This window comes from Nerophis ophidion, linkage group LG08, assembly GCF_033978795.1.
Source record: "Nerophis ophidion isolate RoL-2023_Sa linkage group LG08, RoL_Noph_v1.0, whole genome shotgun sequence".
Taxonomy (NCBI): domain Eukaryota; kingdom Metazoa; phylum Chordata; class Actinopteri; order Syngnathiformes; family Syngnathidae; genus Nerophis; species Nerophis ophidion.
Genome location: NC_084618.1, coordinates 37,632,841 through 37,660,700, shown reverse-complemented (window position 1 = coordinate 37,660,700; position 27,860 = coordinate 37,632,841). Strand labels below are relative to the sequence as shown.

General features: G+C 42.1%; 1 protein-coding gene across 3 annotated transcripts in view; it reads left to right on the top strand.

Annotated features, from left to right (window-relative positions):
* atxn1a (ataxin 1a) overlaps positions 1–27,860 on the top strand; it is a 158,996-nt gene that overhangs the window by 99,339 nt on the left and 31,797 nt on the right. For all 3 annotated transcript variants that reach the window (XM_061908488.1, XM_061908489.1, XM_061908490.1), the window contains one exon: positions 7,844–7,962. The gene's annotated coding sequence lies outside the window, so the exon portion shown is untranslated. The remainder of the gene's footprint in view (positions 1–7,843; positions 7,963–27,860) is intronic.

Here is a 27,860-nt window from a genome sequence, read left to right as displayed (position 1 = left end):
AATGGTGGATAGCACAGCAGGATATAGCAACATTAGCTCGGATTCAGACTCAGATTTCAGCGGATTAAGCGATTCAACAGATTACGCATGTATTGAAACGGATGGTTGGAGTATGGAGGCAGATAGCGAAAATGAAATTGAAGAATAAAATGAAACTATTGAGCGAATAGCTATTGACGCTATTCGGCCATGTTTGCCTTAGCATCGCCGGTAAAATGTGCAGACCAACGATCGGAAGTTTCCCATCTTGTGACACTGGATCAACTTAAGTCCGTCGATCGGTAAGTGTTTGTTTGGCATTAAATGTGGGTGGAAGGAAACGCTGGATGCAAATACAGCCACAAATGTACATACAGCTAGCCTAAATAGCATGTTAGCATCGATTAGCTGGCAGTCATGCCGCGACCAAATATGTCTGATTAGCACATAAGTCAATAACATCAACAAAACTCACCTTTGTGATTTTGTTAACTTTATCGTTGGGAATGCATCTGCTTTGAGTGTCGCAGAATATCCAGACATTCTTGCCATCTCTGTGCCATCTCTGTCGTAGCATCGCCGGTAAAAACCAAACAAGGGACTTTCGCATCTCTTGATACTGTAGCAATTTAAATCCGTCAATTGGTAAGTGTTTGTTTGGCATTAAATGTGGATGGAGGGAAAGGCTGGATGCAATTATAGCTACAAATGAGGCATAACGATGCAATATGTACATACAACTAGCCTAAATAACATGTTAGCATCGGAGAATGTGCTAATCGATGCACATTCTACGTAAATCAACTTGAATCTGTCCATGTTCGTGTTGTTACACCCTCCGACAACACACAGAAGAGGCATAATATAATGTCTCTAAGGTACCGGAAAAGAGTCGAAAAAACGGAAAATAACAGAGCTGATTTGACTTGCTGCGTGTAATGTGTTTGAGAAAATGGCGTTGACTACCTAGGTGACGTCACATTCTGACGTCATCGCTCCGAGAGCAAATAATAGAAAGGCGTTTAATTCGCCAAAATTCACAGATTTAGAGTTCGGAAATCGGTTTTCTACAACATCAAGGTATATATTGACGCTTACATAGGTCTGGTGATAATGTTCCCCTTTAACAATCAAGATCTGAAAGAGCGTTATGTGCCATCACACAAACTAAAAAGAAGCTTGTGACAGGAAGCTCTCGCCACCTCTCATCAGCCAGCGCCCGAGTGTAGTAATGATGTCATCCCCTTCGATGCACTTTCTCTCTCTCTCACACACACACACACACACACACACACACACACACACACACGCACACACACACACACACACACACACACACACACACACACACACACACACAAATCAATGCATTATGCTTCACAGCTGCCCACACACACCAGAACACTGCTGACACACAACAGCAAGAGGTTACAAAAGGTCACACACATTGCGACACAGATGCATCTGATGTTATGCACACACACACACACACACGCACACACACACACACACGCACGCACGCACGCACGCACACGCACACACACAAACTGCTTGTAGCAGTACACACTAGAAAGGTGTAAATGTCCCATACAGTATATGTACGCTACTTTCTCATGCTATCAACTGACAAGGTGTCTCCAAACCTTTGACTGGTGCTGTCCATATCTTGATGGGTGAAAGAGAGAGAGACACACACACACACACACACACACACACACGATAACATTCCGCCACATCACATTCCCCCCTCCTCCTGTGGAATGACAGTTATGTGGAAGTGGAGGAAAGTGGGACTGCGGTCGAGGAAGGCATTTCCCGTATGTTACGACGTTACACACACACACACACACAAATATACACACATGCACATTTGCACGTACAAAGCAACGTTGCATTCTTCTGCCTCGGCCAAGCTAACAGCTGTCAGACACGACGTCAGCCTGCAGAGTATTCATTTCATGTGTCGGTGGGGAAGTGACAGGAAGTGTACTAGTCAATCTTAGCAAGTTGTAAGGTGAAGCGGATGATGATGATGATGATGGTAGTGTTAGGCCATGTCTACACTAAGTCGTTTAACCCCTTAAACAAAGAATTATTTGGCCTGAGCCTCGTTGCAGCCACACTAAACCAGCATTTAAGGTCTCCCTCCTCGGACAAATTTTTACACAGGTACGTCAGCCGTCTTAATTCTTCAATCTCCGACACTTAGCTTTGTATGGACTTATTGATCGTTTATAAAGTGAGTTTGGAGAGAAAGTGGTGCCAGAAAGACCGCGCCCACATAGGAAGTGGTTAAAGGCCTACCTAAACCCACTACTTACCCACCACGCAGTCTGATAGTTTATATATCAATGATGAAATATTAACATTGCAACACATGCCAATACGGCCTTTTTAGTTTACTAAATTACAATTTTAAATTTCCCGGGAGTTTCGTCATAAAAACGTCGTGTAATGATGACGTGTACGCAAGACGTCACGGTTTCTTAGGAAGTATGAGCGCTGCGCACACACACAGCTAAAAGTTGTCTGCTTTAACGGCATAATTATATCGTTTTTTGGACATCTGTGTTGCTGAATCTTTTGCAATTGGTTCAATTAATATTGTTGAAGTCACAGTAGAAAGGTGGAGTTGGGAAGCTTTAGCCTTCAGCCACACAAACACATGGTGATTCCTTGTTTAAAATTCCTGGAGGTGAAACTTTCCTATGGATCAGAGCGCGGTCAAGAGAACATGAAACACGACAGAATGTCAACCAGCAGGTTTCGGTGAGAAAATTGTGCTTAAAAAGTCAGTTCTTACCAGAGAAAAGCTGAGCTTGTGCCGTCCATAGCTGCCGTCGACTCCCCTGAGACACTGCGCGTCAAGACACCCGTGGAGACACCCTTCCGACTATCAGGTACTATTAAATTCACTAAAACACTAGCAACACAATAGAAAGATAAGGGATTTCCCAGAATTATCCTGGTAAATGTCTCTAAAAACATCGGAATCCGTCCCAATGCAATCGCGTTTTTTTTGTTTGTTTTTTCTAGTCCGTCGCTATCAATATCCTCAAACACGAATCTTTCATCCTCGCTCAAATTAATGGGAAAATTGTCGTTTTCTCGGTCCGAATAGCACTTTTTGTTGGAGGCTCCCATTAAAAACAATGTGAGTATGTGAGGAGCCATCAAACATGTGACGTCATTGTCTGCGACTTCCGGTAGAGACAGGGCTTTTCTCTTAGCACCGAAAGTTGCGAACTTTATCGTGGATGTTCTCTACTAAATCCTTTCAGCAAAAATATGGCAATATCGCGAAATGATCAAGTATGACACATAGAATGGACCTTCTATCCCCGTTAAAATAAGAAAATCTCATTTCAGTAGGCCTTTAAATTAAGACAGAATGACCTTGTCACAAAAACATACCTTTGGTTATGTCCTCATTTTGGTGAGGAAAATCCTTGCTGTTCAAGCTGGCCTCCACCGGCGATGGGTAGCACTCGATTAACCGCGACAGACTGTCCCCGTATTTCGATGGCGAGGACTCCCAATCAACATTGCTCGCCTCCATGGAGGTTTTATAGTCTTGAGTCACTTTTAAGAGTAACTCGACCTCGTCGTCAGACCACACAAATCATTTTCTCCTCTTCACAACAAGAGCAGCCATTTTCTATACTGTCGCAGATAGACACTTCAACATCAGATGTGACTATATGATGCACGCATTTTTTTTTTTTTACCCACATGCGTACTAGGTCGCATTGCGCCGGCCGACCGAGGGAGGTCGGGGTCTTAAACGGTGGCATTGTCATGTGTGGACACGGATATGCTAGGGGTGATTTACATACATTTAGTGTAAACAGGGCCTCAAAGTCTTACCTCAACAAACTTACTAATATAGTCATAAACAAATCTATGAAATTATACATGAAAATTTGAGTCAAAGATGCAGCCTGCTCTTTTTAAATTTTCCCAGTTCCAAGGCACTTATACAGACAATTATAAACAACGGGAGTTTGGTGGGATACATGGTAGTCATCTTCAGCCATGTCTGCCAAGTTCCAGTAGTAGTAGTTTTAGGTTTTTTTTTTAGCTCAGTTTGAACTGACAACTACTTTTCTGATGCGTTTAAGAAAACTGGACTGTTGGAAATAAGCCACTTAAAGGCCTACTGAAATGAGATTTTCTTATTTAAACGGGGATAGCAGGTCCATTCTATGTCTCATACTTGATCATTTCGCGATATTGCCATATTTTTGCTCAAAGGATTTAGTAGAGAAGATCGACGGTGCAGATAAAAAAGCCTTGCCTTTACCGGAAGTCGCAGACGATGACGTCACAAGGGTGAGGGCTCCTCACGTCCTTACATTGTTTTTAATGGAAGCCTCCAGCAGCAAGAGCTTTTCGGACTGAGAAAACGACAATTTCCCCATTAATTTGAGCGAGGATGAAAGATTCGTGGATGTTGATATTGATAGCGAAGGACTAGAAAAAAATTAATAAATAAAATAAAAAGAGACGGCTCTGGGTGGCGGCAGTGTGAGCATTTCAGATGTAATTAGACACATTTACTAGGATAATTCTGGAAGATCCTTTATCTGCTTATTGTTTTAATAGTGTTTTAGTGAGATTGTAAAGACATACCTCGAGGTCGGATGGCGGCAAACACGCAGTGTCTCAGAGAGAAGCCGAGGAACCAAGCTCAGAGCTGCCTTTTAATCAGCTACTGCAGGAGGACGAATAATCCAATGATGTCTCCGGTAAGATATATATCACAATTTTCCCATCCAAAAACATGCTGGTTGACGTAGAGAAACATGTTCGCTTGACCGCTCTGTGTTAAAAACAAAGAAACACTAGCTGTGTCTCGGTACTAAAGACAGCTGCAATACACCACTTTCCACCAACAGCATTGTTCTTTATAGTCTCCATTATTAATTGAACAAATTGCAAAAGATTCAGTAACACAGATGTCCAAATTACTGTGTAATTATGCGATGAACTGGTGTAACTGGTGCTGAGCTAATATTTCCTGACAGTCCGTGACGTCACGCGTCATCATTCCGCGCCGTTTTCAACAAGAAATTCGCGGGAAATTTAAAATTGCAATTTAGTTAACTAAAAAGGCCATATCAGCATGTGTTGCAATGTTAATATTTCATCATTGATATATAAACTATCAAACTGCGTGGTCGGTAGTAGTGGGTTTCAGTAGGCCTTTAAAGTCTAAAGTACACAAAAAACATGGCCGACGACATTGATTACAAAGCGTTAGAGGTTCATTAGAGCAGTGGTTCTCAACCTTTTTTCAGTGATGTACCCCTGTCAACATTTTTTAATTCAAGTACCCCCTAATCATAGCAAAGCATTTTTGGTTGAAAAAAAGAGATAAAGAAGTAAAATACAACACTATGTCCTCAGTTTCTGATTCATTAAATTGTGTAACAGTGCAAAATATTGCTCGTTTGTAGTGGCCTTTCTTGAACTATTTGGAAAAAAAGATATACAAATAACTTAAAACAATAAAAATGTGATTCAATTATAAATAAAGATTTCTACACATAGAAGTAATCATCAACTTAAAGTGCCCTCTTTGGGGATTGTAATAGAGATCCATCTGGATTCATGAACTTAATTCTAAACATTTCTTCACAAAAAAATAAATCTTTAACATCAATATTTATGGAACATGTCCACAAAAAATGTAGCTGTCAACACTGAATATTGCGTTGTTGCATTTCTTTTCACAGTTTATGAACTTACATTCATATTTTGTTGAAGTATTATTCAATAAATATATTTATAAAGGATTTTTGAATTGTTGCTATTTTTAGAATATTTTTTAAAAATCTCACGTAATAATAACTTAGATTTATATCGCGCTTTTCTAAACACTCAAAGCGCTCACGGAGAAGGGGGACTCAACATTCATTCACACCTGGTGGTGGTAAGCTACATCTGAAGCCACAGCTGCCCTGGGGTAGACTGACGGAAGCGTGGCCGCCAGTTTGCGCCTACGGCCCCTCCGACCACCACCAATCATTCATTCATCATTCATTCACCAGCGTGAGCGGCACCGGGGTCAAAGGGTGAAGTGTCCTGCCCAAGGACACAACGGCAGCGATTTTTTGGATGTCAATAGGTGAGACGCTAACCTGCAACCCTCAGGTTTCTGCCCGGCTGCTCTACCCACTACGCCATACCGTCCCGGGTATGGCGTAGTGGGTAGAGCGGTACCCCTTGGCATACCTTCAAGTACCCCCAGGGGTACACGTGCCCCCATTTGAGAACCACTGCATTAGAGCCACTGAAGGCCAGTTTGTTTGTACGCTCTTCTTGGAAGTGTCCCACTGTTCTCAGATTTCCTGAAAGCAGTGTTAGTACCAACAAACTTCTCCAAACAACTGGTGTTTAATGTTGTGTTTAGTGACCTATCCTGTCCTGTAAGACATCATGTGTGACATATGTTATCATTTCCTAGCAGGAATTAAAACCGCTCATCCACCCTCCTTTTTCCCCACATTTTTATTCGTCCACCCCCTGCTGTGTCTCTTCAGCTGACTCAGTGTTGTCCTCCCAGCGCGTTTCTATCTGCCTCTTCTCCGTCGCCATCTGTTTCGCTCTCTGTCGCTCGGTCTCCTTTGTCTTTCTTGTCTTCTCGCTCCATCTGTCCCGCCGCTCGGCTCGCCTCCTCTCCACTTCCACGCCCTTCCACGCCCTTCCTCGCGCTTCTCTTGCGGCGTTTGCATCCCCTCTTTTTGCGTTACGTTCCCTCTCTTTTAAACCCCACGCTGGATGCCTTCATGATCTAATTCAGTGCCTTGTTTTTAATGAATATTTATGCCCACTACACTACTGTATTTTAATGTTGTTCATTATGGAAGCACTTGGAGATCCAAGTGTTGTCTGAAGTGGTAAAAAAAACATTGCTATAATACAGAGCACACGGTGGATCAGGGGTTAGTGCATGTGCCTCACAATACGAAGGTCCTGGGTTCGATCACGGGCTCAGGGTCTTTCTGTAGGGAGTTTGCATGCTCTCCCCATGACTGCGTGGGTTCTCTCCGGGTATTGTGGCTTCCTCCCACCTCCAAAGACATGCACCTGGGGATAGGTTGATTGGCAACACTGAATTGGTCCTAGTGTGTGAATGTGAGTGTGATTGTTGTTTGTCTATCTGTTTTTGGCCCTGTAATGAGGTGGCGACTTGTCCAGGGTGTATCCCACCTTCCGCCCAAATGCAGCTGGGATAGGCTCCAGCACCCCCCGCAACCCCAAAAGGGACACGCTGTAGAAAATGGATGGATGGATGGATGGACGATCTATACATCCAAAATGCTCAGTTTTGTCTCTCTCATGTGACCTAATGCACTCTCAATTGAAAGCAACTACCGTCATTAATGTATTATTTAAACTTGCATTATCATCCTTAAAAAGCCGTTTTTTAAATGGGACTCTTAAATTGATTTTTGGCCGCTTGTTGCACAAGCAAAGACACTCTGGTGAGATGCTTTATAGGGCTTCTGCGACAACAACAGTGTCAATGTCAGACAAGAGCAAGTATTAAAGAGCTTAAAATGGCCTTCTGATGATTCGCAATCCAATTTTTGGCAGCCCTTAAACTGTCACGTCATCAGAGCCTGACTGTGTTTTTACTTAACGTTTAGCGCCATCTGGTTTCCCTGACACCAATATTGTTTGCAGATGCAGTTTTAGTGTGTGAAATCACTAATCATTGTCACGCTTAGGCTCCCAAATGACTGTCAGATGAGTGTATTTGGGATTGGGAACTTCCGCTTCCCTGGCGCTTTCGCCGTCCTGCTTATGCATTGCCGACGTGTTCGCAGCATGAACTTGTCTTGTTTCCGTCCACCAGGGAGTGCCGAGTGCCTGAGTCAATACACTGCATTCTGGGATCGCCTGGAACCCTCTCGATGGGCCGCACCAACTGCTGACCAAACAGGAGGGTATTGAAGGAGCTTTGTATTGAATGAGGTGAGCCTACACAATAGTTCTGTTTAAAAATGTGCCTTTTCAAGGACAATAATTGTTCAAGATAATTTGTTTAACAATACAGTGAAACACAACCCATTCAAAGACGCTAGCCAACTTTTGATTTGTCATAAAAGCCGTTTCTTTCTCATAGAATCATGAACATAAGAATAATCTGTTCCATGGTCTAACTGTCACCATCATAAAACATTAAGAATGATGTTTGGTGTCCTATTTTAACATACGTAACATTTAAAGGCCTACTGAAATTAGATTTTCTTATTTAAACGGGGATAGCAGGTCCATTCTATGTGTCATACGTGATCATTTCGTGATATTGCCATATTTTTGCTGAAAGGATTTAGTAGAGAACATCCACGATAAAGTTCGCAACTTTCGGTGCTAAGAGAAAAGCCCTGCCTCTACCGGAAGTTGCAGACGATGACGTCACATGTTGATGGCTCATCACATATTCACATTTATTTTAATGGGAGCCTCCAACAAAAAGTGCTATTCGGACCAAGAAAACGACAATTTCCCCATTAATTTGAGCGAGGATGAAAGATTTGTGTTTGAGGACATTGATAGCGACGAACTAGAAAAAAAGAAAAAAAAAGGGTTAAAAAAAACACGATTGCATTGGGACGGATTCCGATGTTTTTAGACACATTTACTAGGATCATTCTGGGAAATCCCTTATCTTTCTATAGTGTTGCTAATGTTTTATTGAGTTTAACAGTACCTGATAGTCGGAGGGGCGTCTCCACGGGTGTCTTGACGCCAGTGTCTGAAGGACAGCTATGGACGGCACAAGCTCAGCTTTTCTCCGGTAAGAAGCGACTTTTTAACCACAATGTTCTCACCGAAACCTGCTGGTTGACATTCCGCCGTGATTCATGTTCACTTGACCGCGCTCTGATCCCTAGTAAAGTTTCACCTCCAGGAATTTTAAACAAGGAATCACCGTGAGTTTTTGTGGCTAAAGGCTAAAGCTTCCCAACTCCATCTTTCTACTTTGACTTCTCCAATATTAATTGAACAAATTGCAAAAGATTCAGCAACACAGATCTCCAAAATATTGTGTAATTATGCGGTTAATGCAGACGACTTTTAGCTGTGTGTGTGCGCAGCGTTTATACTTCCTAAAAACCCGTGTCGTCTTGCGTACACGTCATCATTACACAACGTTTTCAAGACGAAACTCCCGGGAAATTTAAAATTGCAATTTAGTAAACTAAAAAGGCCGTATTGGCATGTGTTGTAATGTTAATATTTCATCATTGATATATAAACTATCAGACTGCGTGGTGGGTAAGTAGGCCTTTAAATTGTTATTTGTTCTTAACTGGCAGCCATCTTTCTTAAACAACTTTCTGGTCATTAGGCATAACACCCTAAAGTTAAAACCACGGGTGTCCCAAATCGACATCAATATCATGCATCTGTTTGATATGAGCAAAAAACAAATATCAGCTTATGCATTAAAAATCTCCCGATACAAGCATTCCTACATCGTGGTTACTTATGCAAAGCTCAACAGTGATTTACAAAAGGTAAACATGGTTATGGCATTACTTTATTCCCAACATGCATACAATTACAAAATGGTACATCGCATATTTCCAGTTTCTCATTACAGCGTGGTCCGAAAAGAAGTCGGAAGAATCGGCGCTTATTCAATCTTACCCCTTTCCGTTTCATAGCAATTTCTAACATTTTGTTTGTGCTCAATCCGGACAATCAAAGCAGAATCGAACACGGGATAAATACATACATAATTTTGTAAATAAAAACAAATAAAATAAGGTTCTCATAAATAAATAGTAATTAAGTTGTTATAGGCGACTCGGAACTAGCAGCTACACAACCACTAGGCACACAATAGCTCACAAGTGAAGTGAATTGAATTATATTTATATAGCGCTTTTTCTCTAGTGACTCAAAGCGCTTTACATAGTGAAACCCAATATCTAAGTTACATTTAAACCAGTGTGGGTGGCACTGGGAGCAGGTGGGTAAAGGACACAACGGCAGTGACTAGGGTGGCGGAAGCGGGGATCGAACCTGCAACCCTCAAGTTGCTGGTACGGCCGCTCTACCAACCGAGCTATACTGCCCCAAGCTCGACATACGTATTTAGTAGGGGTGTGGGAAAAAATCGATTGGAATATGAATCGTGATTCTCACGTTTGTGCGATTCAGAATCGATTCTAATTTTTTTTAAATCCTTTTTTTTTTTTTATCAATCCAACAAACCAATACACAGCAATACCATAACAATGAAATCCAATTCCAAAACCAAACCTGACTCAGCAACACTCAGAACTGCAATAAACAGAGCAATTGAGAGGAGACACAAACAAGACACAGAACAAACCAAAAGTAGTGAAACAAAAATGAATATTATCAACAACAGTATCAATATTAGTTATAATTTCAGCATAGATGTGATTAAAAATCCCTCATTGACATTATCATTAGACATTTATTAAAAAAAAAAAAAAAAAAAGATCAATAGTGTCACATTGGCTTACACTTGCATTGCATCTCATAAGCTTGACAACACACTGTGTCCAATGTTTTCACAAAGATAAAATAAGTCATATTTTTGGTTTGTTTAATAGTTATAACAAATTTACATTATTGCAATCAGTTGATAAAACGTGACGTGAATTGTGAATTATATTTATATAGCGCTTTTCTCTAGTGACTCAAAGCGCTTTACATAGTGAAACCCAATATCTAAATTACATTTAAACCAGTGTGGGTGGCGCTGGGAGCACGTGGGTAAAGTGTCTTGCCCAAGGACACAACGGCAGTGACTAGGATGGCAGAAGCGGGAATCAAACCTGCAACCCTCAAGTTGCTGGCACAGCCACTCTACCAACCGAGCTATACCGCCCCAAACATTGTCCTTTACGATGATAAAAGTTTTTTTTTAAGAATCTACTACTCAGACTGGGGTAGATCCTGCTGAAATCCTATGTATTGAATGAATACAGAATCGTTTTGAATCGGAAAAATAACGTTTTTGAATCGAGAATCGCGTTGAATCAAAAAAATGTATATATTATCGAATCGCGACCCCAAGAATCGATATTGAATCGAATCGTGGGACACCCAAAGATTCACAGCCCTAGTATTTAGTGTCCTTAATTGAACAATATTGCAGTTTAAAAAGGCACGTATGATAATAATGATAGTTTCATATTGCTTACACATACAATGTCTCCAAAGGAAAAGCGTACTAAGAAGTATCCAGTAACAAATGTGTTAGCATCATTTAACCTACTGCGTTATCACCTTAAAGGCCTACTGAAACCCACTACTACCGACCACGCAGTCTGATAGTTTATATATCAATGATGAAATATTAACATTGCAACACATGCCAATATGGCCTTTTTAGTTTACTAAATTGCAATTTTAAATTTCCCATGAAGTGTTGTGTTGAAAACGTCGCGGTATGATGACGCGTGCGTTTGACGTCTCGGGTTGTAGCGGACATTATTTTCCAGCCAGATCCAAGCTATAAGTAGTCTGCTTTAATCGCATAATTACGCAGTATTCTGGACATCTGTGTTGCAGAATCTTTTGCAATTTGTTCAATTAATCATGGAGAAGTCAAAGTAGAAAAATGGAGGTGGGAAGCTTTAGCCTTTAGCCACACAAACAGCCGGTGTTTCCTTGTTTAAAATTCCTGAAGGTGACGCTTTACTATGGATCGGAGCGGTCAAGCAAACATGGATCCCGACTACATGTCTACCGGCAGTTTTCGGTGAGAAAATTGTGGTATAAAGTCGCCTCTTACCTTAGATCAGCGGAGCTTGCGCCGTCCAAGTAGCTACGTGACTTCCCTCAGAGACTCTGGCGTCAAGACACCCGTGGCCACACCCCTCCGACAATCAGGTACTATTTAATCTCACTAAAACACTAGCTACACAATAGCATATAAGGGATTTTCCAGAATTATCCTAGTAAATGTGTCTAAAAACAACTGAATCGCTCTCATTTGCCCTTGCTTGTTTTTTGTTTTTTTGTGTTTTTAAACTTTTTTTTTTTTTTTCTAGTCCTTAACTATCAATATCCTCATCCACGAATCTTTCATCCTCAAATTAATGGGGAAATTGTAGATTTCTCGGTCCGAATTGCTCTTACTACTGGTGGCTCACATTGTAAACAATGTGAGGATGTGAGGAGCCCTACAACCAGTGAGGTCACGCGCACATCGTCTGCTACTTCTGGTAAAGGCAAAGCTTTTTTATCAGCGACCAAAAGTTGCAAACTTTATCGTGGATGTTCTCTACTAAATCCTTTCAGCAAAAATATGGCAATTTTGCGAAATGATCAAGTTTGACACATAAAATGGACCTGTTATCCCTGTTTAAATAAGAAAATCTCATTTAGTAGGCCTTTAACTTAATGAATTATTCTGGCCTCTGGGTGTCACCAGAAAAGCAGTTACCACTCCACTTCAACTAAAGACAGCATAAATCCATTCCAGACTGTTTATAAAAAAATTGTTTAGTGTTGTTCATACCTGCAACTGTTCTCATTGAGTAATTTCACTTTTTTAACATTCCACACTACAAACTATGTGTGATTCGTGCTGTTGTTGTTATCGGTTCAATGTAAGTATCAGCCAGTACCAAAGGCTTTAATAGCGGCATTGCATCAAAAGTTATAAGGAGACACTCCTACTTACAATAGGTGTATTGTAGAACTGTGTGAGAAATTTACAGTCAATCTGATGTATGGCTTTTAATATTAGTGCCAACATGTGGTGTATTTTTCAGAAAAATAATAGGACAAACAGCAGAGGAGAGGTTCATGTTTTCACACTTTATGATGCTTTTGTGTGTAGCGCTTCAGGATTAGAAATAGTTTGCTTACACAAATAAGTACATCTAATGGCTGTGCTCTTCCTGGAGTTGAACTACTCCACAATTTGTTGCGGTTTTTCAATCGTACTTTAAGGATAATGCCATTTAAAAAAATGCTATAAGGTAAATAATAAATACATACTTTTTTATTTTTTTAAAAGTATAAACACTCCATTTTTAGCTGTGTTTAGCAACGTTATTGCACGCTTCGCTACAGCGATTTATACCCACGTAGTCCTAAATCCATACATTGGTCTTTAAGACCTGTAGATATATTTTTAAGTAAGTTGGGTAATATTTTGTCTTTTATTTGTTTTATACTTGAAATGTTTTAAATATTGCTCGCCAAGTGTTAGCGGGCTTACCACACTGAGGCTAAAGCTGTTTTTTTTTACATTTTAGAATTATAGGACATTTGGGTCTTGTCATTTTTAAAAATGAAAAGTTAAAAATCTTTATCTTTGGCCAGCTTTAGCTTTTTTTGTTTGAGGTCACAGCTAACCACCAAAGGAAGTACACAACTGTTTTTTTTTTTTTTTTTTAATCAAACACCATAATTATCATTTTGACAGCAATAGGGTTAGTTTAGGGAAACATTGATGCACTTTTTTCTGCGTTGTGCACTGTTTTATTGTTATTTTATAGCCGGCATATTGTGTTTCTGTTCTTTTGTGCTTTGCAAGAAGATGGAGCAGCGCACTCATTCAATAGTCTCCCGCACCATAAATGCATTTATTTACCCGACGTGTGTTGTTGCTGTGCGTGCAGCGCTGCCTGTGGTGTTGCTTTATGTAGTCGCAACGATGATGGAGAATACAACACAATCATAAAATATGCCCATTTCTCCACTTTGGGCCGGCCTCATAAATGAAAAGGAGCACAAAAAAACGAGCATTTGTGCTCTTAGTGGGCTGGTTTGTGTTGGCGGACGTGTTGCACGCTGACTATCAACATCCTCTGCAGTGTGTGCGAGTGCGAGGAGGAGAGTTGTTGCTATTCTTGGCTGGCCGGGGATGTCTTGGCTCCCTGGTGTATGGGAAAAGTGCTCTTGGCAAGTCTTAACCCAAGCTCTCCATGATGCTGTGTTCACACACACTCACACACACTCACACACACACGCAACACACCAGCGTGGTTGTGTCACTTTGAGGATTTAGCATCGACTTGCATTCCCTCACTGTCGTATGCCGCAACTGAAAACGAGGGGAAAATAACTACTAGAACACTGGTGCCTAAGCTGTGTCTGTAGTACCAATGCATAGTACTTCAAAGTACTAATAGTATGACTAGAAATACATGGATTAAAATAAAATATAAAAAGCTATTTTTTATTCAACATTCTTAACCACTGGACATTTTTACAGTAGTGGAGTTATTTAGCTTATTTTTGCTTTGATCTGTAAATAATGCCCTTTTTATTGGTACTTAAAGAGGAAGCGGTTTGATGGCGCTATCTGCAGTGTGTTAAATAACTGTGATAAGCATATACGTAAAAAGGGTTTAGAGCAGTTTTTTCACCGAGTACCACCTCAGAAAAAACTTGGCTTTCCAAGTGCCACCATACTGACCAACAATAACATACAGTAGTGTACTAGGCCAAAGTATTTATTTAAAAAAAATAGAGGTTTTATTTAAAAATTATATTTCTTTTAGGGCAGCAGAGTGTGACAGGGGTTAGTGCGTCTGCTTCACAATACAAAGGTCCTGAGTAGTCCTGGGTTCAACCGCGGGCTCGGGATCTTTCTGTGTGGAGTTTGAATGTCCTCCCCGTGACTGCGTGGGTTCCCTCCGGGTATTCCGGCTTCCTCCCACCTCCAAAGACATGCACCTGGGGATAGGTTGATTGGCAACACTAAAAAAAATTGGCCTTAGTGTGTGAATGTGAGTGTGAATGTTGTCTGTCTAGTTGTGTTGGCCCTGCGATGAGGTGGAGACTTGTCCAGGGTGTACGCCACCTTCTGCCCGAATGCAGCTGAGATAGGCACCAGCGCCCCCCGCGATCCCAAAGGGAATAAGCGGTAGAAAATGGATGGATTTAATTTTTTAAACATTTTACACACAGTTTGAACAGTAACACTGTGTCTGAATAAACACAAATAAAACACTGTACTTAAAGGGGAACATTATCACAATTTCAGAAATGTTAAAACCAATAAAAATCAGTTACCAGTGGCTTATTTTATTTTTCGAAGTTTTTTTCAAAATTTTACCCGTCCCATAATATCCCTAAAAAAAGCTTTAAAGTGCCTGATTTTCGCTATCTGCGAAGCCACTGTCCATTTCCCTGTGACGTCACATAGCGATGCCAATACAAACAAATGGTGGATAGCACAGCAAGATATAGCGACATTAGCTCGGATTCAGACTCAGATTTCAGCGGATTAAGCGATTCAACAGATTACGCATGTATTGAAACGGATGATTAGAGTATGGAGGCAGATAGCAAAAACGAAATTGAAGAAGAAACTGAATCTATTGAGCGAATAGCTATTGATGCTATTCGGCCATGTTTGCCTTAGCTTCGCCGGTAAAATGTGCAGACCAACGATCGGAAGTTTCGCATCTCGTGACACTGGATCAACTTAAATCTGTCGATTGGTAAGTGTTTGTTTGGCATTAAATGTGGGTGGAAGGAAACGCTGGATGCAAATACAGCTACAAAAGTACATACAGCTAGCCTAAATAGCATGTTAGCATCGATTAGCTGGCAGTCATGCCGCGACCAAATATGTCTGATTAGCACATAAGCCAATAACATCAACAAAACTCACCTTTGTGATTTGGTTGACTTAATCGTTGGGAATGCATCTGCTTTGAGTGTCGCAGGATATCCAGACATTCTTGCCATCTCTGTGCCATCTCTGTCGTAGCATTGCCGGTAAAAACCAAACAAGGGACTTTCGCATCTCTTGACACTGGAGCAACTTAAATCCGTCGATTGGTAAGTGTTTGTTTGAGATTAAATGTGGATGGAGGGAAAGGTTGGATGCAAATATAGCTACAAATGAGGCATAACGATGCAATATGTACATACAGCTAGCCTAAATAGCATGTTAGCATCGATTAGCATGCCGTGCTAATCGATGCACATTCTACGTATATCAATTTGAATCCATCCCTGATCGTGTTGTTACACCCTCCGACAACACACCGACGAGGCATGATGTCTCCAAGGTACCTTAAAACAGTCGAAGAAACGGAAAATAACAGAGCTGATTTGACTTGCTGCCTGTAATGTGGTGGAGAAAATAGTGTTGACTACCTATGTGATGTCACGTTTTGACGTCATCGCTCCGAAAGCAAATAATAGAAAGGTGTTCAATTCGCAAAAATTCACCCATTTACAGTTCGGAAAACGGTTAAAAAAATATATGGTCTTTTTTCTGCAACATCAAGGTATATATTGACGCTTATATAGGTCTGGTGATAATGTTCCCCTTTAAATAGAGTGATCCTTTAACGTACCCCTATATCAGAATAAGAATCAGGTTTGTCTGGCCAAGTATACTTGCATGTACAAAGAATTTGTCTTCGGCAGTTTTTAGCTCTCTAAACATATAACAAATAGACAAGTATACATTCACTGAGCAAGCAAGTACTCTAGGTGCATGCATTACAACAAAACAATAGACAATATACTAGTCACCTAGCAACAGTATATACAAGTAAGACTATACAAAATGTATTGCAAAGTACAAATTTATACATAAGAGAAATATATATAAATGAAGGCCGCGTTCCGCAGTTCTACAGTTTTAGAAATGACTGGTGTCAAAATTAAATAAATAAATCAGGCTTTCTATTGGTGTGTTATTATTCGCAGGTTTTCGCCATTCGCTGGGCGTCATGGAATTAAGACCCTGTAAGTAGCAGGGCAGCTTCTGTACTAGAAATTGGGAATAATCCAATTCAGGGTCAAGCATTCTTAACAGTCATAAAGTGTTAAAAACATGGCCCACTGTAAATTGTCAAAATCAGAAGCAAATTTTCTTATGGAACAGAATATTTCCATTTCCATTACTTCCTATAAATGGTAAATGGGTTATACTTGTACAGCGCTTTTCTACCTTCAAGTACTCAAAGCGCTTTGACCCTATTTCCACATTGACGTACACATTCCATACAATGAACCATCGGGAGCGAGGGTGACACAACAGAACATGACTAGAATGGCAGAAGCTGGGGATCAAACCAGGAACCCACAAGTTGCTGGCATGGCCACTCTACCAACTTGAACAAGTTGGTAGAGCATAACCCATTTACTATTTATAGGAAGTAATGGAAATGGAAATATTCTGTTCCAGGGTGTTTTAAGTAATATTGTGACATTCTTAACTGTCTTACAAGTGTAACAATAAAGATAACTCATGTAAAACAACAAGCTATTTTCCTCATAGGATATATATATATATATATATATATATATATATATATATATATATTAGGGGTACACAAAAATTTCGGTTCGCTACGTACCTCGGTTTAGAGGTCACGGTTCGGTTCATTTTTGGTACAGTAAGAAAACTGCAAAATAATAATTTTTGGGGTTATTTATTTACCAAATTTGTAAACAACGGCATAACATACATACACACACAGGGATAATGTGGTCAACATGTATAAAATAAAAACTAAATAAGATAAGGCTCAGAATGGTTTCTTAACAAAACCTTTCTACATATAAAGTGCTTTTTTTGATTGATTAATTGATTGATTGAGACTTTTATTAGCCTGGCTAACTTGGCAGTAAAAGGATATATTGGCTCATTGTTCTTCAACCATATAAATGGGTCAAAATCTAGTTTTTAATGCAATATGGACTTAAATCTGCTGCTATGAAAACATTTGTTATTGCTTTAGCCCTGCCTGACTCGCCGAGGAGAGGCTGCTTAAATGCGGTGGTGACGCTTCAAATGGGTTAGCCTGTGTTATGAGAGTAGCGTATGTGTGTGTGTGGCCCTTTAATATGTGACAGCATGTGACGTCAGTGAGTGTGTGGGCGAGCGAGGTGAGGGAGCTTAATGCAAGTGCGGGAGTGGCTGGTGTTTTGTTGGACTGGCTGTGTGCAAGACCTCAATAAAGCCACAATTTGCAACTAATCGCCGGATTCTTCATTTACCCTGGAGTCCGGAGCTGTGGAGACCCACTGCCGGGTAGAGTGAAGGGTGTTGCCCCCGAGAATACATCAGCCCTGGAGGAGTGTCTCCCCTGCGCTGCTCGACTATGGTCTGGGAGCCGGAAGCAGGAAAGGTGCAACACATGTTTGACATGTTGTCAGAAGCAGCTGCTGAACAATATCAGCAAACCTTGTCCTCCATTGTTGTATCACGCAGCCAAAGTGTTCCCAAACGGGAGATCTTAACGAGGCAGGACGGTCTTCCAGCTCTGGCTTTTACATGTTGTCCTAGCCCGGTCGCAGCTAGCATGTGTACTCATTCGGTACACCTCCAAACCGAACCGAAATCCCTGTACTGAAACGGTTCAATACAAATACACGTACCGTTCCACCCCTAATATATATATATATATATATATATATATATATATATATATATATATATCTTATTAGCTCCTGGGGTAAAAACCCTAAAGGCAATGTTTTTGATATCAAAATTGTAGCATCATGCCTGCTATCAGCTAAAATGTCTATTTTCACTGTATACCAAGGTGACATTACTGTCTCACTCGATCTTTTTCCCCTGCTTCTCTCCTCCTTCCATCCATCCATCTACCAGCCAGTCTTTCAGCACTGTTTGCTTGTGTTGCTGCTTGCATAACTACTGTCAATCTGCAAACATGCACAGTGCCCTCTGTGCAAAGGTTGCCGTTTCAGCGGTGCGCTAGTTAAAATGTATGTATGTGTTTTGAATGTAAGTGTGTGCGTGTGGGTGCGCTTTCTCTTGTCTTCCTGTCCTATAGCTGCAAGTTGTATGACCTATTTTTTTTTCTGTAAACAATTGTGGTTCCCCCGACATGTTATGCTCAAAATTATTTTGTAGCCCTGCTAGCATATATATAATACTAATACACTTAAAGGCCTACTGAAATTAGATTTTCTTATTCAAACGGGGATAGCAGGTCCATTCTATGTGTCATACTTGATCATTTCGTGATATTGCCATATTTTTGCTGAAAGGATTTAGTAGAGAACATCCACGGTAAAGTTTGCAACTTTCGGTGCTAAGAGAAAAGCCCTGCCTCCACCGGAAGTCGCAGACGATGACGTCACATGTTTGATGGCTCCTCACATCCTCACATTGTTTTTAATGGGAGCCTCCAACAAAAAGTGCTATTCGGACTGAGAAAACGACAATTTCCCCTTTAATTTGAGCGAGGATGAAAGATTCGTGTTTGAGGATATTGATAGCGACAGACTACAAAAAAGAAAAAAGAAAAAAAAAGTTCAAAAAAATTACGCGATTGCATTGAGATGGTTTCATATGTTTTTAGAGACATTTACCAGGATAATTCTGGGAAACCCCTTATCTTTCTATTGTGTTGCTAGTGTTTTAGTGAGTTTAACAGTACCTGATAGTCGTAAGTGTACGTCCACGGCCGTGTGTTGACGCGCAGTGTCTCAGGGAAGTCGACGGCAGCTTTATGGGCGGCACAAGCTCAGCTGATATCCGGTAAAAAGCGACTTTTTAACCACAATTTTGTCACCGAAACCTGCTAGTTGACATTCGGTTGGGATCCATGTCCGCTCTGATCCATAGTAAAGTTTCCCCTCCGTGAATTTTAAACAAGGAATCACCGTGTGTTTGTGTGGCTAAAGGCTATAGCTTCCCAACTACATCTTTCTACTTTGACTCCTCCATTATTAATTTAACAAATTGCAAAAGATTCAGCAACACAGATCTCCAAAATACTGTGTAATTATGCCGTTAAAGCAGACGAAATTTAGCTGTGTGTGTGCGCAGCGCTCATATTCCTAACAGCCCGTGACGTCAAGCGTACACGTCATCATTACGCGATGTTTTGAAGAAAAAACTCCCGGGAAATTTAAAATGGCAATTTAGTAAACTAAAAAGGCCTTATTGGCATCCATCCATCCATTTCCTACCGCTTATTCCCTTTTTTGGGGTCGCGGGGGGTGCTGGCGCCTATCTCTGCTACAATCGGGCGGAAGGCGGGGTACACCCTGGACAAATCGCCACCTCATCACAGGGCCAACACAGATAGACAGACAACATTCACACTCACATTCACACACTAGGGACCATTTAGTGTTGCCAATCAACCTATCCCCAGGTGCATGTCTTTGGAAGTGGGAGGAAGCCGGAGTACCCGGAGGGAACCCACACATTCACGGGGAGAACATGCAAACTCCACACAGAAAGTTCCCGAGCCTGGATTTGAACCCAGGACTGCAGGAACTTCGTATTGTGAGGCAGACGCACTAACCCCTCTGCCACCGTGAAGCCCGCCTTATTGGCATGTGTTGCAATGTTAATATTTCATCATTGATATATAAACTATCAGACTGCGTGGTGGGTAGTAGTGGGTTTCAGTAGGCCTTCAAAGTTTTATAATAATCAGACAAGTTGTCAATGACCTATGGGCAGTTAGTCCCGCCGGGCCTTTGCGAGTGCCAAAACACTTTGGTCAATGGCGGCCATGTTTTCTAAGCAGTCTTGTTCAAATTTTACACACAAATGCTCGTCAGTCCCTTGAAAGTGTGTACCAAATTTTGCCATGACCCGACTTAACACTCTAAAGTTAAGTTAGTGACTGTTTTATAGAGCTGTGTGATAAATTTCCTGTCAGTCCCACTTATGGCATTTCATAATATGGGACAAATTTGTCAGGTAAATAATAGCACAGTCTACACAGTAAGGGTGCTTGTTTGAGACATTTTAACCCTTTAGTGTGCAGTGGTGCTGGAGCAGAAGAGTTACACAAACAAATATGCATGTTTAGCTTTAGTTGAACAATTCACCCTAAAGGTACAATGGGTTGCTTTGTAGAGATCTTAGAGCTTTGTGAGAAATTTCAAGTCGATCCAAATCATCATAGAACAAATAGCACTGTCAACACAGTACATGTGTGTTTTTTGACAAATGTTCGCTCTTTTGTGTTCAGGAGTAGAAGAGTAGACAAATGAACACACTACACACTCCATGGTTACTTGCACACACATGCACATAGAATAGATCATTTTGTCGCTTCCTTATTTAATTTCCGTGAACTCTTTGTTCCCACCGCATACTCGTTGCGTTGTCTCACCGAGGAGGAAATTGGCCAATTTGTCTCGGCGTGGCGTGAACACGCCAACCTATTCATTGTGATACAACAACAAAGGTATGCCTACGCTCTAATGTCGCGGCACACGGACACCCGTGGATCATTGTCCAGATTGGGTTGTGTTAGCGTCTTTGACTTGTTTGTCCACGCGGGACACAGCCGCTCACTCCATGCTGCAGCCCTTCTGCGTCCGTTGATGCCAGTTGTGCCTGATAGGTTTTGTATTCTTCCGCTGCCATTGTGAGTGACCTGACCTGCATTGGACTGTCAACAGAACACAACATTTAGCTGATATTTTGGAAGATTTCTAGAAAAATGGGTGACCGTTTGAAAATACATGCTTGTCCGGAAAGAGATTGGCTCACAATGTTTTCAGTTTGTTCAAATACAGCCCCATTTAATGTTTTAATATGACTATTTTGAAGTAATTTTGCCTGCGCATGCCACAATAAAATCAACATATTGTCCAACATGAATGATGCAGAGCAGGGCAGCACGGTGGTACATGGATTAGTGCAGGTGCCTCACAATACGAGGGTCCTGAGTAGTCTTTGGTTCAATCCCTGACTCGGGATCTTTCTGCGTGGAGTTTGCATGTTCTCCCCGTGACTGCGTGGGTCCCCTCCGGGTACTCCGGCTTCCTCCCACCTCCAAAAACATGCACCTGGGGATAGGTTGATTGGCAACACTAAATGGTCCCTAGTGTGTGAATGTGAGTGTGAATGTTGTCTGTCTATCTGTGTTGGCCCTGCGATGAGGTGGCGACTTGTCCAGGGTGTACCCGGCTTCCGCCTGAATCCAGCTGAGATAGGCTCCAGCACCCCCCGCGACCCCAAAAGGGACAAGCAGTAGAAAATGTATGGATGATGAAGAGCAAATTTAGTCAGACGGTAATCTGAATCACCCCCAAAATGTAATCGCTTGTTCCTTATCCCAGGGTTTCTTAAACTTAACCTTAACCTTTTTACCTCAGGGCCCAACGTTTACACGACAGAGGGGTTGAGGGTCCTCTCAAACATAGAACACAATCATACTTTTAATTTTTGATGCTCCAGCTCTTTGATTTATATTCAATACCTATATCCAACCTACAAACAGTTTAACAGGCTAAACATTGTCCAATGATATGAAATTATGTGTGTGGAAGTCGCTTCCTTCCAGGTTCTTTGAGCCACCAGTCACTGACATCACCACTCCTTTTGAAGGTTTGAAAATAATGTTTATTGTTCAATGGATCGTGCAAAAAGTCCTTTTGTGCTTTTCAAAAATTGTCTTTCCTTCAGAGTGGTCTGTCTTGCTCTTCTCGTGCCTCACCAACCGCCATCAACCACCCCCTTTTCCTTCCCGACTGCCGCCTTTAACAGAGCGACAGGTGATTAGACAAACACTTTCAGCTGTGTCATCTACGCACCTGTCGCTGATCTCGAAGCCGGTTCTGCCACACCCCACTTCGTTGTAGGTCCGCAGGCCACGACCACTACATACCTCCACCGCCAGACTCAGGCCGGGACGCTGTCCGGCAGTGCCCACTCCCCCCCCGCCCCTCGGGAGGGAGCGGGAAAGGAAGTCAGCCACAGCTATCTGTGCACCCGGCCTGTGAATCACTCTGAAGTTGTAGGGTTGCAAAGCTAGATACCAACGGGTTATCCGCGCGTTGGCATCTTTCATTCGGTGGAGCCACTGGAGGGGTTTGTGGTCAAAGCAGAGGCTGAATGAGCGCCCCAGGATGTAGTATCAGAGGGCCCCGACCACCCACCTGATTGCGAGGCACTCCCTCTCCACTGTGCTGTACATGGCCTCCCTTTCTGATAGCTTGCGGCTGATGTAGAGGATGGGTCGGTCGACGCCCTCCACCTGCTGGGACAAAACCGCTCCCAGTCCTCTGCCCGATACGTCAGCCTGCAGACAAAACGGGAGAGAAAAATCAGGCATGTGTAGAACCGGTTCCTCGCAGAGGGCCTCATTAACCCTCTCTAACGCATGCTGGCACTGCTCCGTCCACTGGACCAGATCTGGAGCACCCTTTCGGGTGAGGTCAGTTATTGGGCTGGTCAGGTCCGCAAACCGCGGGGTAAACCTACGGTAGTACCCCGCTAGACCCAAAAACTGCCTCACCTCTTTTTTTGTCTTGGGGTTTGGGCAGGCCGCAATTGCCGCCGTTTTATCTACCTGCGGCCGGACCTGCCCTCCTCCCAAGTGGTACCCCAGATACTGTACTTCCCTCTGGCCAACCGCGCAATTTGCGGTGAGCCCTGCCGGCATGAGGGACTCGAGCACCGCCCCCACCCGCTGCATGTGTTGGTCCCAGCTGCTACTTTGGATGAAGACATCATCCAGGTAGGCAGCCACATAGGCAGCTGCGTATGCAGCGTGGGGTCGCAGCACTCGGTCCATGAGGAGCTGGAACGTGGCGGGCGCACCGAACAAGCCAAATGGAAGTGTCACAAATTGGTACAAACCTTCCAGAGTGGAAAAAGCCGTTTTTTATCGGGACTCTGGTGACAAGGAAATCTGCCAGTAGCCCTTAGTTAAATCCAGTGTCGTGAAAAAACAAGCAGTGCCTAGCCGATCCAGGAGCTCGTCGACCCGAGGCATTGGGTATGGGTCAAAACGTGATTTTTCATTCACCCTGCGGTAATCCACACAGAACCGCACAGTACCAACCTTCTTCCCTACCAGAACAATAGGGCTGCACCACGCGCTGTGGGATTCTTCTATTGCACCCAACTCAAGCATGGTTTTTAATTCCTTCTGAACGAATTTGCGTTTGTGTTCGGGAAGCCGATATGGCCGAGACCGCACTGTAACCCCCGGGCTGGTCTCAATATGAGGTTAGATGAGATTTGTGCAGCCGGGCCGCGAGGCGAACACATCAGAGAAGCGGCGCTGCAACTCAGCAACATCCGCTCTCTGCGCTAACGTGAGCTGGTTGTCACAGGGAAGATGAGGGGGCTGGCCAGAGTGCGGGAACTCTGGTCCCAGCTACTCGTCCTCCCTCACTATTGTCACCATGGAAACAGGCTCCGCCTCTCTCCATGCCTTCAGCAGGTTCAGATGGTAAATCTGAGTGTCTCCATGTCTGTCCGAGCGTCAAATCCCATAATCAATATCACCCACTTGCTGTGTGACCTCGAAGGGTCCTTGCCACTTTGCAAGTAATTTGGAACTTGAGGTTGGGAGCAATACAAGCACCTTTTCACCCGGTGCAAATTTGTGTAGCTGGGTGCCCTTGTTACGCGTGCGCTGTTGACGCTCTTGGGCTTGGAGCAAATTCTCGCGTGACATGTGCCCCACCTTGTGGAGTTTTGCTCGCATGTCCATGACGTACTGAATTTCATTATTGCTGGTGCTTGGACCTTCCTCCCAGCTTTCTTTAATGACGTCCAGCACTCCGTGAGGCCTACGGCCATACAACAACTCAAAAGGTGCAAAACCTAGGGAGGTCTGGGGTGCCTCCCGCATCGCAAACATTAGGGGGTCCAACCATTTATCCCTATTCTGTTTGTCCTCGTGCATTAACTTACGGAACATGGTTTTCAGCGTTTTATTCAATCTCTCCACCAGCCCATCCGTTTGCGGATGATATACGCAAGTGCGGATGGCCTTGATTCCCAATAACCCATATAGTTCCTTTATCGTGCGCGACATAAAGTACGTGCCCTGGTCAGTCAGAATCTCTTTCGGGATTCCAACTCGGGAGATGACCTGAAACAGCGCTTGCGCAACACTCTTGGCAGAGATAGAGCACAGGGGCACTGCTTCAGGATAGCGCGTTCACCAGGACTAACACAAAGCTCTCAATTCTTTTGAACGGGACCTCTATGAGCGGTAATGGGCACAAGGGTGCCTTTGGGGTGCCGCTGGGTTCACCAGCTGGCATTCCGGGCAGGAAGCGCACCAATGACGCACGTCCGCCCGGAGGACTCGTCAATAGAATCGGACCATGACCCGATTATGTGTCTTATCATACCCCATATGTCCAGATAATGGGTTAAGATGTGCCACCTGGAAAGCCATTTCCCAGCGGCGTTTTGGCAGCAACAACTAGGTGTGTTCCTCCCCGGTCTGAGTGTCACGGCTCACTCGATATAACCTATCGCGAATTATAATTTCAGCATAGCAGTGATTAAAAATCCCTCACTGACATTATCACTAGACATTTACAAAAATAATAAAAAAGAACAATAGTGTCACAGTGGCTTACACTTGCATCACATCTCATAAGCTTGACAACACACTGTGTCCAATGTTTTCACAAAGATAAAATAAGTAATATTTTTGGTTCGTTTAATAGTTAAAACAAATTTACATTATTGCAATCAGTTGATAAAACATTGTCCTTTACAATTATAAAAGCTTTTTTTTTTTTTTAAATCGACTACTCCTCTAGCATGTCAGCAGACTGGGGTAGATCCTGCTGAAATCCTATGTATTGAATGAATACTGAATCGTTTTGAATCGGAAAAATATCGTTTTTGAATCGAGAATCGAATCGAATCGAAAAAATCAATATATTATCGAATCGTGACCCCAAGAATCGATATTATATCGAATCGTGGGACACCCAAAGATTCACAGCCCTAATTGGTATGTTGGTATATTCTGTACTGTATGCTATAGGTAATGCAAGATATTTGTAGAACAGTGAATCGACTTGCCGCTAATGTGGGAAAAAGACCGGAGAGATTCAGTTGCCGTGACAACTAATTGAAGGCAACGGGTATGTAATCATAGTTCATTTCCTTGTTGACGTCCTGCAGTTAGCCTAGGAGAAGAGAGGAGGACAATGCAAAAAGGAAGAAGATAAACACTGCTGTCGTGTTACTGTCTGTTTGTGTGTTCTACTCTATATTAATGATGTATGTAACATGCTCCCTGGAATGCAAAACTTCTGCAATAAGCTGCAGTTTTTTCAGTATTGGTCAAATTGTTTACCTAGGTTGCAACACTTTTGATATGCTGCAGAGGAATATTGTTACACTACTAAAACCAAATAGTTTATATGTTAAGTGTATACATAGAAACTTGAAGAAAAACACATTGAGATAAAATATTATTTTCTTTTATGAACAGAATTAAAAAAAACATTAAAACGTCTGTAAAATCTTTTTTTTTATTCTTATTTTATGGGCTTCATATTTATTTTGTGGTTTTGCGAGTGTGTGTTGAACAGATAGCAGCACACCACTTGTAGTCTATTATGCAGCGCAGTGTGTAAACATTACATAATTCTGCCATCAGTGCACTCGCTGAACTGAAGGCCATTTGCACCCTCTCTCTTTTTTTTTTCTCCCCCCCCCCAAAAAAAAATATTTGGACCACATTCCCTCCCTCAGCAACACTACCGAGACAGCCAGGCGGTGTCGACTTGTGTCGTCCCATTCACAAAGCTGGTACACACACACACGCACACACACACACACACACGCACCGAACGTATGCGTGTGTGGATTAGGGAGGGACTGTTAGGGATGGGCAAATCACTACTAAGCTCCTGTATTGCTGTATAATACCCACAGAGTACACACAAGCAGACACACACAAATGGCTTCAATGACGTTCAGACATGCAGACGCACAAAATTGGTGCGCCAGAGACAAAGTGGTGGGGGATGGAGAGCACACAAATGTGAGTAAAATAACTCCCATTCAGCCTTTTTAGCTGCTTTTTCATTCATTCACTTCTGATTTCTTCATTCACATTTTAGAAAAGCAGGCACCCAAAAATATGAACACTTTTTAGAAGAGGCGACACGACCACCATTATGTTACCACTTCTTACTTGAAGTCAATAGTGTTTCTCACTTTAGTTGGATTTCTCAAATAATTTGGTTGTTATTATTTTCACGTGAAGTCCCCGTTTCCATTCTCTCTCCTAAACACGACTGTTTTGGTCATCAGAGATAAATATAAATGGGTTATACTTGTATTGCACTTTTCTACCTTCAAGGTACTCAAAGTGGTATGACGCGATTTCCACATTCACCCATTCACACACACATTCACACACTGATGGTGGGAGCTGCCATGCAAGGCGCTAACCACGACCCATTAGGAGCAAGGGTAAAATGTCTTCCATTATCTCACCTTGGAACCAAGGTGAGATAATGGAAGAAAGGTAAACATATGATAAATCAATCTGTGGCAGCATACACAGCAGTAATGTATTTTCCCTTTTGCAACTCATTGCCCATAACTGTGTATTCAAAGACCTCTATTAAAGTTAGAAACTCACCACTAGTCTTTTAAGGAAGGGGGAGATTTAACTCCCTAATTATAACATATTCATAATAATAATAATAATCATAATGTCGTCTTATTATTTGTATTAGTCACTGATGATGTGTGTAAAGTATTATCTACTTTACACTCTGAAGTAAAGGAAAACTTGACATATTTATAATCATATTTCAGTCAATAATGACATAAATTCATATTATGGCCACTTGATATTGAATCTATTGGCATTTTTTGGCAAACTATTTAAAATCTTTTGAAACAAATCCAAATTATTTGGGTCGGCTTATCTAGATATGTTCTGGATACAGTAATCACATCTTTAAAAAGTCAAAAACCTAATTGAAGTTTTTAGATGTTTCAAAAAGATGAATCAATCAATGCAATAATAAGCTTTTTAGAGCATGTAAAGATACCAAGTGTCTGTGTTTGTGTATGGGGCGACAACGTTGGGTTTAGGTTAGCATGGGGGAGTCTTGTCTGCTGGGCCCAGAATTTGGTGCCAGACCCCTGCATGGAAACGTACTAATTGACACTC